Source organism: Bombina bombina, chromosome 10 (assembly GCF_027579735.1).
Source record: "Bombina bombina isolate aBomBom1 chromosome 10, aBomBom1.pri, whole genome shotgun sequence".
In the NCBI taxonomy this organism is placed as follows: domain Eukaryota; kingdom Metazoa; phylum Chordata; class Amphibia; order Anura; family Bombinatoridae; genus Bombina; species Bombina bombina.
Window position 1 is genome coordinate 101,128,552 of NC_069508.1, and position 15,846 is coordinate 101,144,397.

At 37.9% G+C, this 15,846-nt stretch overlaps 1 long non-coding RNA gene, 4 other non-coding genes and 1 pseudogene across 5 annotated transcripts in view; all 6 read left to right on the forward strand.

Annotated features, from left to right (window-relative positions):
• The first annotated feature begins 4,192 nt into the window (after positions 1–4,192).
• LOC128640843 (uncharacterized) overlaps positions 4,193–15,846 on the forward strand; it is an 86,937-nt gene continuing 75,283 nt past the window's right edge. The window contains exons 1-7 of the long non-coding RNA XR_008399402.1: positions 4,193–4,290; positions 7,947–7,987; positions 8,464–8,516; positions 9,138–9,198; positions 10,147–10,177; positions 11,496–11,573; positions 11,767–11,810. This is a non-coding gene — a long non-coding RNA (uncharacterized LOC128640843). The remainder of the gene's footprint in view (positions 4,291–7,946; positions 7,988–8,463; positions 8,517–9,137; positions 9,199–10,146; positions 10,178–11,495; positions 11,574–11,766; positions 11,811–15,846) is intronic.
• On the forward strand, positions 8,313–8,391 carry LOC128641478 (small nucleolar RNA SNORD79). The gene has a single exon (XR_008399507.1). It is a non-coding gene; the product is annotated as a small nucleolar RNA SNORD79 (small nucleolar RNA).
• LOC128641514 (small nucleolar RNA snR60/Z15/Z230/Z193/J17) lies at positions 8,992–9,077 on the forward strand. Its single transcript, XR_008399538.1, has one exon. It is a non-coding gene; the product is annotated as a small nucleolar RNA snR60/Z15/Z230/Z193/J17 (small nucleolar RNA).
• LOC128641517 (small nucleolar RNA snR60/Z15/Z230/Z193/J17) lies at positions 9,999–10,082 on the forward strand. The gene has a single exon (XR_008399541.1). It is a non-coding gene; the product is annotated as a small nucleolar RNA snR60/Z15/Z230/Z193/J17 (small nucleolar RNA).
• On the forward strand, positions 11,340–11,425 carry LOC128641491 (small nucleolar RNA SNORD35). Its single transcript, XR_008399519.1, has one exon. It is a non-coding gene; the product is annotated as a small nucleolar RNA SNORD35 (small nucleolar RNA).
• Positions 11,612–11,686, forward strand: LOC128641520 (uncharacterized; annotated as a pseudogene).

The following is a 15,846-nucleotide window of genomic DNA, read 5'->3' on the forward strand; positions in this document are numbered from 1 at the left end:
AGGCTCTTCCCGGCCTGCTGTGTCATCGACGGACGAGAAGGTGACAGAACCAGAGTTCACAGAAGGCTAAACACCACCTCACCGAAGTGACAAGCCTGACTTACCCACGTAGAGGTAGAAGTTACCATTTGGGGACTTTTATCAACTGTTGCTTTACCCAGTTTGAGGAATTTCTCAAAGCACAGTGCCTGTATTTATCATAACAGTATACATAAGTACTTTCAGCTGGAACCTTCTCATGCTATAAATAACGGCACTGTGATATATTTGTTATAACCACAAGGCTACAAAAGCAATAACCTGAAGCAGGGGTCATCAACCTTGGCTCTCCAGAGATGTTGGAACTACATTTCCCATGATGCTAAGACATGTTAAGCAGGCTGAGCATCATGGGAAATTTAGTTTTAAAACCACTGGAGAGCCAAGGTTGATGACCCCCTGACCTAGAGGAACACAGTGTCTACAGCATATAGTGGAGTTCAATCATTACTCTGATTGTATAAATGACTCACTCAGGATATCAGTATACAGTGTTTGGACTTTCTCTTCACCAGACTGTGTTTATTGATGGTTCCTAACTGAAACGCTTTTTTGACGATTATCAAAGATAGTTAGTAAGTATTTTTTATAAAGTTCAGGGGGGCCGGCAGAAAGCTAAAAGAATGTCAGCCAGACAGACAGTGACATGAGTCAGCACGGGCCAAGGCAGATGATCAGATCATTCATGTCCCCGAGTCTGAGTAGTGAGTTTGCTTAAAGGACCAGTAAACACAGTAGATTTGCATAATTAACAAATGCAAGATAACAAGACAATACAAAAGCAGTTTTTTTTTCCTAACAAATTTCAAAGTTATGTATATTTCCACTCCCCCTGTACCATGTGATAGCAATCAGCCAATCACAAATGCATATACGTATAGTCGGTGAATTCTTGCACATGCTCAGTAGGAGCTGGTGACTCAAAAAGAGTAAATATAAAAGACTGTGCACATTTTTTTTTTTTAATGGAAGTAAATTGGAAAGTTGTTTAAAATTACATGTTGTTGGATTTTAAGACCTATGTTGACCTTGGCGACCAAGACGGACCTAGTTGGTTCCATTATTTGCAGCTTAGGGCAAGAGTGGCTGACTTTATAGGTAATTCCAGCAGGGAAGGCTCTACCTATCTAGAACATCTTTGTTTAGCTACTCACAGATAAAAATGAACTATTTCTAGATTGTATTCCATATTTAATAACCCATTAGCATCACCTAAACTTCCCTTTATGCTTAAATGGGAAGAAGACTTTAATTTTTCTTGGTCACTCGAGAAATAGAACACCACCCTTCATAGGGGCACCTCATATTCTCCATATGTGCACATTTAAAAGAAAATTATATGAAGGTTACATTTAGGTGGTACTTCCACCCTCCCAGATTACATGGCCCAGACCCAGGGAGGGGAATTGTTTAAGAGGCTGTGATGAGAAAGGGACGTATCCTCATATGTGGTGGCATTGTCTGCATGTTTCCAACATTTGGTCACAAACCTCAGAATTACTGAGTTCCATTTTTGATATTTCTATAAAATTAACGCCCACACAGGCCCTTCTTCATGAACCCCTGCCTGGGCTGGGCAAATCAAGAAATAAACTCTTGTTCTTTATCTGTACATTAGTCAGATTAACTATAGCTCGATACTGGAAGTCAGTGGTTCCAACCTTTCAGATTATTTTGAACAAAATAGCCTACTACTACCAAATGAGCAGTAATGCTGTCGACCTTTTAGACACTAAAGAACAGTTCGTCTCCATATGGGAACCGTGGATTATGTACTCAGAGTTTAGCACTAGAAGGCAATAAAGCACAAATACACTTTACCACATTGGTTCGCCTACGTATTAGTTACTATGGCTAGATAAGATTGTCGCTACTATACTGGAAGCATTGCTCAAGAATAGATGCTAAAGCTGTATGAATAAGATTTTGGTAACATGGTTGTTCATCATAGTTGTAGAAGTGAAGGTTTGATTAGTGGAAACCCCCTTTGGGTCGGGACAACAATGATGTGAAGGAGGCACTTTACTTTCTGACCTGGAGTGCATATTGTAATGACCAACTATTTTTCCTTCCATATGCCCTTGGCTGTGACTTGTTATCTATGACTGTGACCTGTACCTGTAAAATTCATTTACTGTTATATTACTGTTGTGATGTATACTTGAGGAACAAAATAATAATAAAAAAAAATTCAATTAAAATTACATGCTGTATCTGAATAATGAAAATTGAATGAGTGTCCCTTTAAGTTTCAGTCTGTCTCACCTGCCAGCTGCCACTCTGTATACTAGTAGTAGTCATCACACGCACGGCACCGACAATTGCTTAAAAAAATGTTGGCTGTTGACGGGGGGCGCTCCCTTATGCTTATGTTAGTTTATTTATTCAGTCGGTCAGGTCAGGAAACAACATAATAACCATAGAAATGTAATTTGTGTCACACACATTACATTTTTATGGTTATGTTGTTTCCTGACCTGACCGACTGAATAAATAAACTTTAACATAGTGTGGATGGATGGACTGTGCAAAACTGATTTAATTTCCCTGTTGATTTAATCAATACAACTTTGGTACTGTATGAGTGTCCCATTACAGACTTAGGAGGACTACGTGCCAGAGAGTTTCAGTGCTTTGCAAAGCATTATAAACTAATGGGCTTACACTATAGTAAACATTGTGATCTTAGCATAGGCATCCTGACAAATGCAAAGTACAGAGCAAGCACTTGCCAATGGGCAATAATAGTAACACTAGTCACTAGTAAATTTATTGTCACATTCCTGTATTTCAACATAGTATTGAATATGACAACATTAATGGGGATTTACTGTATGGTAATCCAACATTAACAGTACCGGATTCAGTACATTACCAAAGTATTATGTTATTACTATGTATTAAAATTGCTGAGTAAGATATATGTAGTAAGTTTTAAATTACTGGTACAAGCTGACAGGAGTCCCACAGCGCTACCCCAGTGGTGATCTATGCTGTACCAGTTAACAGCTTTCCCCAAAAAACTGTAGTGAATAAAATGGTAAAAAAAGCTTAAAGACAACCACAGTAAAAGTATAGAATTTATCATTTAATAAATATTATTTAATAAAATATCAAATATACAGTAAGTAAATTGCCATATACTAGTTGCTATATATAATAAAATGTAGGTGACCGGTCACATAATACTAAATTAATATTATCCTAAAATAGCTACAAATTGTTAGATGCAGATAATCCTAAAGTAGCTGCAAACTATTCATGTCCTGAAATAGCTAGAAAATAGCTAATACATAACTATTGCTGTTAATGGAAAGTCATTGAAACAAATAGCAACAAATATTACACTGTGGTTAAACTGGATACAATTAAGTGGTCCGTGATATACAATATCACCATGCACTGAAACTTGAAAGATCAGTCTTAGAAACAGTAAATAAATCCCTTACGACAGATCTGACCGTGTATCTTGCAGTCAGAACTCCCACTTTGCGGGTATAAGGCAAATGTGAGCTGTATAACGAGGTTGTGTAGTACCTTTCCAATATGAAGTTGTCTCACTTACTATAATCCTCAGATGTACCTCTGTCTCTTACCCGCCTTGTTCGGTGGTCTTAATTTGCACACCTCTGTCTCCGTGTGTTGTTCCACTTCAATTGCGGGATGCAACGTTACCGGTCTGTGGCGCTGCATCTGCTTGTGCCAGGCAATGGGATAGGAAATGGAGGAATCAGACCCTACAGATTACAACATCGATAAGATCAGTATTATAACAAGAAAATAAGAAAGAAACAAGCGGCAACACCAATCCGTCCACCTTAAATAAAATAATAACATAAAATCCTCCTTAAAAGAAATCTGTACTGGACCAATCAAAACCGAGGAGAGGGTATTTAAAGGCTTTACGGACATTTGCTCTTTATCTTGAAAAAGCTTTCCAAAAGGTGAAACATGTTGATCTAAGGGCACTGTCTGTCCACCAACAGGTATAGAAAGCAAGAGCCCAAACTCTGCGCAGAGTTAACTAACCTCAGAACCCTCACGGATTCATTCACGAAAAGCCGATTTCCTGAAGCCACGATTGGCTGGAGTGTTGCACGTGGTTAAGGTAACACACGTGACAGGAAAACTCCACAGACCAGTAACGTTGCATCCCGCAATTGAAGTAGAACAATACACGGAGACAGAGGTGTGCAAATTAAGACCACCGAACAAGGCGGGTAAGAGACGGAGGTACATCTGAGGATTATAGTAAGTGAGACAACTTCATATTGGAAAGGTACTACACAACCTCGTTATACAGCTCACATTTGCCTTATACCCGCAAAGTGGGAGTTCTGACTGCAAGATACACGGTCAGATCTGTCGTAAGGGATTTATTTACTGTTTCTAAGACTGATCTTTCAAGTTTCAGTGCATGGTGATATTGTATATCACGGACCACTTAATTGTATCCAGTTTAACCACAGTGTAATATTTGTTGCTATTTGTTTCAATGAATTTCCATTAACAGCAATAGTTATGTATTAGCTATTTTCTAGCTATTTCAGGACATTAATAGTTTGCAGCTACTTTAGGATTATCTGCATCTAGCAATTTGTAGCTATTTTAGGATAATATTAATTTAGTATTATGTGACCGGTCACCTACATTTTATTATATAGAGCAACTAGTATATAGCAATTTACTTACTGTATATTTGATATTTTATTAAATAATATTTATTAAATTATAAATTCTATACTTTGACTGTGGTTGTGGTTATCTTTAAGCTTTTTTAGCGCTGTCCATACCCCATTTTTTTACTGTTAAATTACTGGTACATCTAATTATTTTATTCATGTATACATTATGCTGAATTGATATAAACAGTGGGTAATGGTATTATTTAGGAGGGCTTGGTATCTCCTCAGCACTGTTTATTGATAGTCCATTATTCTGTAGAACCGATTCCCTTACCTACACATATCTCTGTCACAGGTTTATCACTGTGGCTGATAACAACAAAATAGTATAATTTGCTTTCATCACTATACTGTGCCACTATATACAGTACGTGGGGGCTGGACCATGTCACAGGCTACTGTGGTCACTTTATAAAGTACTGGGGCGGGTAGGGTCAGGCCAGCCATCTTACTGACTGTGTCACTGACTCACTATATACAGTACGTGGGGGCTGGACCATGTCACAGGCTACTGTGGTCACTTTATAAAGTACTGGGGCGGGTAGGGTCAGGCCAGCCATCTTACTGACTGTGTCACTGACTCACTATATACAGTACGTGGGGGCTGGACCATGTCACAGGCTACTGTGGTCACTTTATAAAGTACTGGGGCGGGTAGGGTCAGGCCAGTCATCTCACCCGCAGATTACAAACTGTGTCACTAACTCATACAGTACTGGTGGGTTAAACAGTCACTATATACAGTAATAGTGGGTCAGACCATCTCACAGACTGTGAGGACAGGGTACCCCCTTTTGCAGACATGTAATCTGATTTTCAAAAAAGATTCTGTGTTAAATGATGGAAAAAAAGATATGTATCAAATTCACATTTTTTTGTGGGGGCCCTTCTTAGATTCTTGCACCTGAGCATTAGTTCTAATTATGCCTTTGAATATGATACAGAGAAACATGCAGAGCTTACTGCAGGTAGCAATTGTTTTTCTATGTATGGGGCAATCTTGCACACCCATCGTAGAACAGTGCACAAACTCTTTTATATCTGGCCTTGGATTGGCCACAACAAATATGTCCAAGAAACAAAGTTCCATCAGTCTCTTTAAGGGGTGTATCCTTGGACTGTGCTAGTCTGCAAAACTATTCTAACAAAATAGCATTTTTACATGTCTGCTGATCTTCCACACTGCTTAAAAGGCAGGTACATTGTATATAAAATAATCAACTGCATGTCTTTTGATATCCCTAAATAACATAATAGACAGAATTCATTGTAGTAAATATAAAATACGCCCCACAATATCTTCATAAGTATGTGCCACCCCAGATGATCGTTATTAAAAAGATTCCGTACAGACCATAATAAGACAGTAATGTACAGATTCTAAAGGAAGAAGGATCGGTAGGAATTATGTACAGAGCGTAATCAGGTGTGAACAAGTTGCTGATTTTAGTAGTAAGCCAATCACGTCAACCGCTCATCGAAATAGGCGTGGTCTCCGCAACTGGGCGTAGCGCTCACCTTCCTTCCGCTCCCCTTGTAGGCGTGGCCTTGGTGATATAACGCGGTACTAGGAAGGTTCTATAGGGTAATGTTACAGTCTCCAGTAGGTTGCGGTGCGACATGGAGTCACAACTGGAGGTATGAGAGCTGCTCTGACATAGGGTATTAACCCGTTGCTACCAAATAAGAGAAATAGGCTTTAGTAATATTTGGCTAGCTGGTAAAACGGTAACTCCCTTGTTCTATGGGTTTACCTGAAAGGGCAGGGCACCTTTATATTGCAATGAAATTGAACATTTAACTTGCATGATGTATGCCCAAGTAATCACTGATTTGTGTAGGACAAGTACCTAGAGAAATATTGTTACATATGTAATTTTATATTTGGGGAACGTCTTGGGTCTTTTTTTTTTTTTTTTTTTCTTGCTATAGATTTTGCTGAAACACTCTCTATTCCTGTGGCTTCTTATCGCATCATTGATGCTAATCCTGGTAATTTGCATCAATGTTCATGTGTTTGCTAGAAAGATTGTGAGTGTAACTACTTGCTTGCATGTAACTATGTGTTTAATCTCTGCTAAGGGTTTAAAGGGACATCAAACACATTGCAATTACAAAACATTTCAGTTGTGTTGCTATAGAATATATTAGCCAAGGTTTAGCGTTTTTAAATTTAATTTAATTTTTTTTATTTTTTCTGCATTGATTTTTCCATTAACCAAACTCCACCCACTCTGTCTTATTGGGAGAAGCCAATCAGGGCTTTAGTCAGACAAGAATATTAACACTAATTACGTTATTAACTATAAAATGCATTGTTTTGCAGTTATCTGGTAACTCTGGTTAGGGGTAGACGTGTAGCAGAGTTAGCCTTGAGCTAGCTTTGATTAGAAATGGCTCCATTTTCAGAGCTAAATTACATAAAAAGGGAGTAAAGTAAATATTGAAAGTATATTTCAAAAATTAATCGCACAACATTTTATACAGCTATCTCATACTGTCCCTTTAAAAACAGATTCAAAGCTGCTGAACACATCTGGTGACATTGATGGCTTCATACCCCTTGTCAATCAGCAGGTAGCTTGTAGTACTGCATTGGAAAGTTGTTTCAAATTACTCTGAATCTTGCTAGAACAGTTTTTGGTTTCTTGTTCCTTTATTTTAACATTAACAAAGGCTAACAGTTTTTTTTTTTCTTTGTTTTACGTTTTGCTTTAAATAGCAGAAAATATTCTAGTACTGCACTGCCTCAATCATGTACTGCATAATGCTACTTGACTGGCAAGATTTTCTGTGGAGAGCCCGGCTGGTTTATTGTCGTGGGGTTTTCCAAATCAAATTTTAAACCTCCCAAAACACACTTTTTAGCTTAAAAGTAACCAAAGTGTGTGGTTTTTATTTGTGTTTTTTTTTTTATATATATATTTTTTTCAGTGATGCATTTAACATCAGCTTAAGGTTTTTTTTTTTGTGTGCTTGTTTACAAATATTAAATGTAGTAATGTCCTGAATAAAGTGCATTTCTGTAGCTCTCTAGTAAAACAAGGGATTACTGTGTACTCTGCTAGTTGTTAATGCCACAATGATGATCCTATATTTGCTACTCTTGACAGCTGGAATGACGAGAGAGCTTTACCACCTTTTTATAACTGAGGCAAATCTTTATCTGTGTGCGCAGTCTGGCTGCAGTTTCTTTGTCTAACACTTCTTGTCTTTCTCCAGATGTACAAAGTCACTTGCGCTATCCCTGGCTTTTCAGTCATGTAAGTGATGTCCATTTAACTGGTACATGTAAAATACTATTTATACAATGTATTTAGTGTGCTTCCCTCTAGTCATGGGTACTGCAATGGTGACATTTAACTATTTCAGTTCTGACCAGTTTGCACTTGTTGAATGCCTTTTCTTCATATAAGTGCAGTGTAATTTAGGTTCCATAATGGCAGCCCCTATGATTAGACAGAGGTGCAGGATGTTGTACTAAACAATTTTACCTCTTATAGAGGTGCAGGGTATAGAATACAAAGGTTGACAAACATTGTGGCTTTGCTGTTCACTTCCATAGTATGAAAACCTAACTTAGGATTGTACTAATCATGATGATTTGGTTTAATCAATGGGAATCTCTCTGATAAAGGATGAGGGAACTCTTCATACTGACTTAGTACATTAAGGAAAAATTGAGCTTATGTGGGGGATAGGGGTTGCCTGTATTAACTTTGTGTTTTTGTTTTTTAAGGATTTCTGATGTTCAAATGTGTTTGAAACTTACCACCAGAGGGTCATGAGCAGGTTTGTACTTTAATTCTTAAGCCTTACTGCAGCCATTTATTTAGTGCATTAGACAAGTGGTACTTTCTATAGCAGCCTGTATTTGGCGATCTTAAAGGATAGAATTCAGACATTGTTTTCAGGTCTTTGGAATTATCCAGGTATATTTTGTTGAAGGAAGGATTTGTGCATGTTTACTATAAAGCTTAGTGATCTAAATATGTCCCCTAATCTGACGTGACAAACCCTACAGGTGTTGATGCTTCATAAATAAAATGGAAATATTAATTTACCATAGGATTATAAAGTGCCAACATATTCCGCAGCGCTGTCCATGGGTACAATTTAAAAATTTATTGCAGGCTCAAGATTTTTAAGTTGGTTACTGAGCTGTAGGAAATGTTAAACTGAAGTCTGTCTTGGAATTAACCAGCTTTGTTCTAGTTTAAATGGCAATTTAGATCTCATTATTCTGAACCTTTAAAATTGTTCATTGACCTGACACAATGATGAAAACATAGTTCAGCAGATGGACCCTGATGAATATTACAGCTTGTCTTTCGCTCCTATCTGATGTCAGATGCAATAACTGATTTGAGAGTTTTCATTGTACTATTTTGCTAACATTATTCTTTTCTCTAGGTGATGTGCTGCACCAGTGTTTAGGTAAGTGTCTCAATCCTCAAATTACATTTCCTTTTAGGTAGGAAAAACATCAGTTTGTTTCTGTACCTTGTTTTAATTTAATAACTGCAAATTAGATGCAATAATATAAAACAAGGTTTTAAAGGGGCAGTAATGTCAAAATAAAACAAATTGATTGGATAGAGGGAAATTTGAAACGGTTTCAAATTTTACTTTTACTTTGTTCTCTTGGTATAATTTAAAAGTAATCCTAGGTGAGCTCAGGAGCGTGCAGTGTTTGCATCATTGTATAACTGCAATAAACAAACACAGCTGCTAAAAGCTCACAAACACTCTTAACCTGTTAACCTACCTAGGTTTATGCTTAAAGGGACAGTATACACTCATTTTCATATAACTGCATGTAATAGACACTACTATAAAGAATAATATGCACAGATACTGATAAAAATCCAGTATAAAACAGTTTAAAAGTTTACTTAGAAGCTGTCAGTTTAGCTCTGTTTAAAAGGTAGCTGGAAAGCCCACTGCAAGTGGAAAAATAAGACACTCCCCCCCCCTCCCCTTCTGCATATGAAAAGACCCTTTACACAAACAGGAGCAAGCTGGAGAAGGTAGCTGACAGTATTCACATAAAACTTTGGGGCTTGGTTAGGAGTCTGAAAATCAGAGCAATGTTATTTAAAAATAAGCAAAACTATACATTTATTTAAAAGAAAAACTTTATAGGCTATATAAATCATCTACAAAACATTTATGCAAGGAAAAAATGAGTGCATAATGTCCCTTTAAACAAAACCAATCTGATAGAGCATCCACCAGAGAACAAGTATTTAAAGTAGATCTAGATAAGGTGATCTGACACCAAGATGAAAACATAGTTCAGCAGATGGACCCTGATGAATATTACAGCTTGTCTTTCGCTCCTATCTGATGTGTCGGATGCAATAATGGATTCTTGAGGGTTTTCATTGTTCTCTTTTGCTAACCTTATTCTTTTCTCTAGGTCATTGGGTCATGTTCTGCACCAGTGTTTGGTAAGTGTCTCAATCCTCAAATTTTTTTTTTTGTAGGAAAAATGTCCATTTAGGATTCTGTAACTAATTTTAATTTAACTGCAAATTGCAAGATGCAGGGATGAATGGCAATAATATAAAACAAGGTTTTAAAGAGGCTGTAAAGTCACAAAAAAACTAATTTGGGGGGGATTTGAAATTTTTCCAATTATATCTCTTGGTATTTGAGTAATCCTAGGGTAGTTTAGGAGCATGTAGTTTAAAGCTTTGTCAGCTCAGCAGTGTTTGCATCATTGCATAACTGCAATAATGCTGTGAACACTCCTAACCTCATGCTGACATACCTAGGTGTGTGTGCTTCAACAAAGGATACTGAGAACAAAACATTTGATTTAGATCATGCAATTAACAGCTTTTCCATTTACTGCTTTCTAAATCCTGAAAGTTTAACTGACTTTACTGTCCCTTTAAGATTTAAACTAGATTACAAAGTCATACAAGTGATTAAGACTTGCCCAGACTTAGCATGGCAAATATAAAACCACCCAAGTACTAGCCAATTTTGGAACACTAGGTTTTATCAGGGTAAAGTTCCTTTTTATAGAACCCTCAGTAGTTCAGAGCGATAACACAACTTGTTAAAGTGCTTCATTATAGATGGTAGACTTTCCAATGTTGGGCGCTATTGGAATAATTTGCTAAGTTAAACTGGCTTATCAAATTAGTATCCTTAAAGGACCAGTCAACACACTAGACTTGCATAATGAAGAAAATGCAATAGCACTTAGTCTGAACTTCAAATGAGTAGTGGATTTTTTTTATAACCAATTTCAGTTATGTATATTTCCACTCCCCCTGTACCATGTGATGGCAATCAGCCTATCACAAATGCATATACATATAGTCTGTGAATTCTTGCACATGCTCAGTAGGATCTTGTGACTCAAAGTGTAAATATAAGACTGCACTTTTTTTTTTTTTTAATGGAAGTAAATTGGAAAGATGTTAAAAATTGCATGCTGTATCTGAACACATGAAAATTTAATTTAACCCGAGTGTCCCTTTAAGTGTCATGGAGCTTCTGTTTAGAATTCTGATTTTTAAATTCAAACCTAAACACTGAAGCATGCATAGAAGTTGCCTAACTAGCTGTAATCTGAGTACATCAGGACTAATACTGAGCTGCACATGATGTCTATCTCACGATGGTCTTCCAAGTTTCACTGAAGCTGTGACGACACTGCCAAATGGCTTTGCTGATGCATATGCTCAGAAATGGTACTAAATTAAAATGGGTGATTTGAATGTTTTTATTTACTTTTCTATTTTGTTTACTTAGGTGTAAGATCATGCCTGGTTGAAGATGGAAGTACAGGTCATGTAACATTTAAAGACTGAAGAAATTTACCAGATGTAGGTGGGTCTCTGCCAAAACTGATGAAGGTTGCTAATCATACTGACACTATGATGATCACATAGTTCAACAGAATAACCCTGATGAATGTCTTTCGCTCCTATCTGAGTAACACTGCCTTTCAAGATTGGGTGTAGTTGGAAACAATATGGTATCACAATTTTTTTTTTTTTTTTTTTTTTTTTTTTCTCCTTAGGTACTGGTTGACTCTACAATGTAGACGCGTGGTCTCAGTTTATGGTAAGTACTTCATTTTGGCATGTTCTGAGACTTGGGTAGTTAAAGGGAGACTGAACCCAAATGTTAGTTTGTGATTTGTGATTCAGAGAGCATGACATTTTAAGCCACTTTCTAATTTACTCCTATTAAATTTTCTTCATGCTCTTGGTATCCTTATTTGAAATGAGTTTTAATGCTGGCCCATTGTTGGTGAGAACCCTGGGTGGTTCTTGCTGATTGGTGGATAAATTTATCCACAATAAAAAAGTCCTGTCCAAAAAAAGCTTAGATGGCTTTTTTCAAATAAAGACAGCACGGGAACAAAATAGATAATAGGAGTACATTAGAAAGTTGCTTAGATGCATGCTGAATCTGAATCACGCAAGAAGATTTGGGCTCCGTGTCTCCTTAAAAGAGATCACGATTACACCAGGGAAACCTGGTTAATTCCCCCTGACAATCATGGCATTTAGGCCTAGATTTGAAGTTCGGCGGTAAAAGGGCTGTTAACGCTCCGCGGGCTTTTTTCTGGCCGCACCATAAATTTAACTCTGGTATCGAGAGTTCAAACAAATGCTGCGTTAGGCTCCAAAAAAGGAGCGTAGAGCATTTTTACCGCAAATGCAACTCTCGATACCAGAGTTGCTTACGGACGCGGCCGGCCTCAAAAACGTGCTCGTGCACGATTCCCCCATAGGAAACAATGGGGCTGTTTGAGCTGAAAAAAAACCTAACACCTGCAAAAAAGCAGCGTTCAGCTCCTAACGCAGCCCCATTGTTTCCTATGGGGAAACACTTCCTACGTCTGCACCTAACACTCTAACATGTACCCCGAGTCTAAACACCCCTAACCTTACACTTATTAACCCCTAATCTGCCGCTCCGTAAACCGCCGCTACCTACATTATCCCTATGTACCCCTAATCTGCTGCCCCTAACACCGCCGACCCCTATATTATATTTATTAACCCCTAATCTGCCCCCCTCAACGTCGCCGACACCTGCCTACACTTATTAACCCCTAATCTGCCGAGCGGACCTGAGCGCTACTATAATAAAGTTATTAACCCCTAATCCGCCTCACTAACCCTATCATAAATAGTATTAACCCCTAATCTGCCCTCCCTAACATGATTCCTATTTAAAGCTAAATACTTACCTGTAAAATAAATCCTAATATAGCTACAATATAAATTATAATTATATTATAGCTATTTTAGGATTAATATTTATTTTACAGGCAACTTTGTAATTTTAACCAGGTACAATAGCTATTAAATAGTTAAGAACTATTTAATAGTTACCTAGTTAAAATAATAACAAATTTACCTGTAAAATAAATCCTAACCTAAGATATAATTAAACCTAACACTACCCTATCAATAAAATAATTAAACTACCTACAATTAACCTAACACTACACTATCAATAAATTAAACACAATTCCTACAAATAAATACAATTAAATAACTAGCTAAAGTACAAAAAATAAAAAAGAACTAAGTTACAGAAAATAAAAAAATATTTACAAACATAAGAAAAATATTACAACAATTTTAAACTAATTACACCTACTCTAAGCCCGCTAATAAAATAACAAAGCCCCCCAAAATAAAAAATTCCCTACCCTATTCTAAATTAAAGTTACAAGCTCTTTTACCTTACCAGCCCTGAACAGGGCCCTTTGCGGGGCATGCCCCAAGAATTTCAGCTCTTTTGCCTGTAAAAAAAAAAAAACATACAATACCCCCCCCCCAACATTACAACCCACCACCCACATACCCCTAATCTAACCCAAACCCCCCTTAAATAAACCTAACACTAATCCCCTGAAGATCTTCCTACCTTGTCTTCACCATCCAGGTATCACCGATCCGTCCTGGCTCCAAGATCTTCATCCAACCCAAGCGGGGGTTGGCGATCCATAATCCGGTGCTGAAGAGGTCCAGAAGAGGCTCCAAAGTCTTCCTCCTATCCGGCAAGAAGAGGACATCCGGACCGGCAAACATCTTCTCCAAGCGGCATCTTCGATCTTCTTCCATCCGGAGCGAAGTGGCAGGATCCTGAAGACCTCCAGCGCGGAACATCCATCCGGACCGACGACTGAACGACGAATGACTGTTCCTTTAAGGGATGTCATCCAAGATGGCGTCCCTCGAATTCCGATCAGCCAATAGAATGCGAGCTCAATCTGATTGGATCGGCCAATCGGATTGAACTAGATTCTGATTGGCTGATTCCATCAGCCAATCAGAAAATTCCTACCTTAATTCCGATTGGCTGATAGAATCCTATCAGCCAATCGGAATTCGAGGGACGCCATCTTGGATGACGTCCCTTAAAGGAACAGTCATTCGTCGTTCAGTCGTCGGTCCGGATGGATGTTCCGCGCTGGAGGTGTTCAGGATTCAGGTTTAATTAATTTATTGATAGTGTAGTGTTAGGTTAATTGTAGGTAGTTTATTTAATTATTTTATTGATAGGGTAGTGTTAGGTTTAATTATATCTTAGGTTAGGATTTATTTTACAGGTAAATTTGTTATTATTTTAACTAGGTAACTATTAAATAGTTCTTAACTATTTAATAGCTATTGTACCTGGTTAAAATAATTACAAAGTTGCCTGTAAAATAAATATTAATCCTAAAATAGCTATAATATAATTATAATTTATATTGTAGCTATATTAGGATTTATTTTACAGGTAAGTATTTAGCTTTAAATAGGAATAAGTTATTTAATAAGAGTTAATTAATTTCGTTAGATGTAAATTATATTTAACTTAGGGGGGTGTTAGTGTTAGGGTTAGACTTAGCTTTAGGGGTTAATACATTTATTAGAATAGCGGTGAGCTCCGGTCGGCAGATTAGGGGTTAATAATTGAAGGTAGGTGTCGGCGATGTTAGGGAGGGCAGATTAGGGGTTAATACTATTTATGATAGGGTTAGTGAGGCGGATTATGGGTTAATAACTTTATTATAGTAGCGCTCAGGTCCGCTCGGCAGATTAGGAGTTAATAAGTGTAGGCAGGTGTCGGCGACGTTGTGGGGGGCAGATTAGGGGTTAATAAATATAATATAGGGGTCGGCGGTGTTAGGGGTAGCAGATTAGGGGTACATAGGGATAACGTAGGTGGCGGCGGTTTACGGAGCGGCAGATTAGGGGTTAAAAAAATATGCAGGGGTCAGCGATAGCGGGGGCGGCAGATTAGGGGTTAATTATTTTAAGTAGCTGGCGGCGATGTTGTGGTGGGCAGGTTAGGGGTTAATAAATATAATACAGGGGTCGGCGGTGTTAGGGGTAGCAGATTAGGGGTACATAAGTATAACGTAGGTGGCGGTCGGCAGATTAGGGGTTAAAAATTTTAATCGAGTGGCGGCGATGTGGGGGGAGCTCGGTTTAGGGGTACATAGGTAGTTTATGGGTGTTAGTGTACTTTAGGGTACAGTAGTTAAGAGCTTTATGAACCGGCGTTAGCCAGAAAGCTCTTAACTCCTGCTATTTTCAGGCGGCTGGAATCTTGTCGTTAGAGCTCTAACGCTCACTTCAGAAACGACTCTAAATAACAGCGTTAGAAAGATCCCATTGAAAAGATAGGCTACGCAAATGGCGTAGGGGGATCTGCGGTATGGAAAAGTCGCGGCTGAAAAGTGAGCGTTAGACCCTTTAATCACTGACTCCAAATACCAGCGGGCGCCCAAAACCAGCGTTAGGAGCCTCTAACGCTGGTTTTGACGGCTACCGCCGAACTCCAAATCTAAGCCTTACTTTGTTATAATCAAATTTGTTCTCAGTATGTTTTAAGGCCAGGATGTGTCTAGCACTATATGGCAGCAGTTTTGCAAGGGCAATAGATAGCAGCACTTTCCTGCTGTCTAGTGTTCTAGACATGTACCTTGGTAAAAATCTGAGAAGTAAACAATTTAATTTTTTTAAATTGTATGCTGTCTGAATCCCAAGAATTTTTAGTTTTCATATCCCATAAAATTTAGAAGACCTTAAACAACTTCTACTTGACTTGTAACACCTAATAACATGTGAGCAAGTAATTTTAGTTA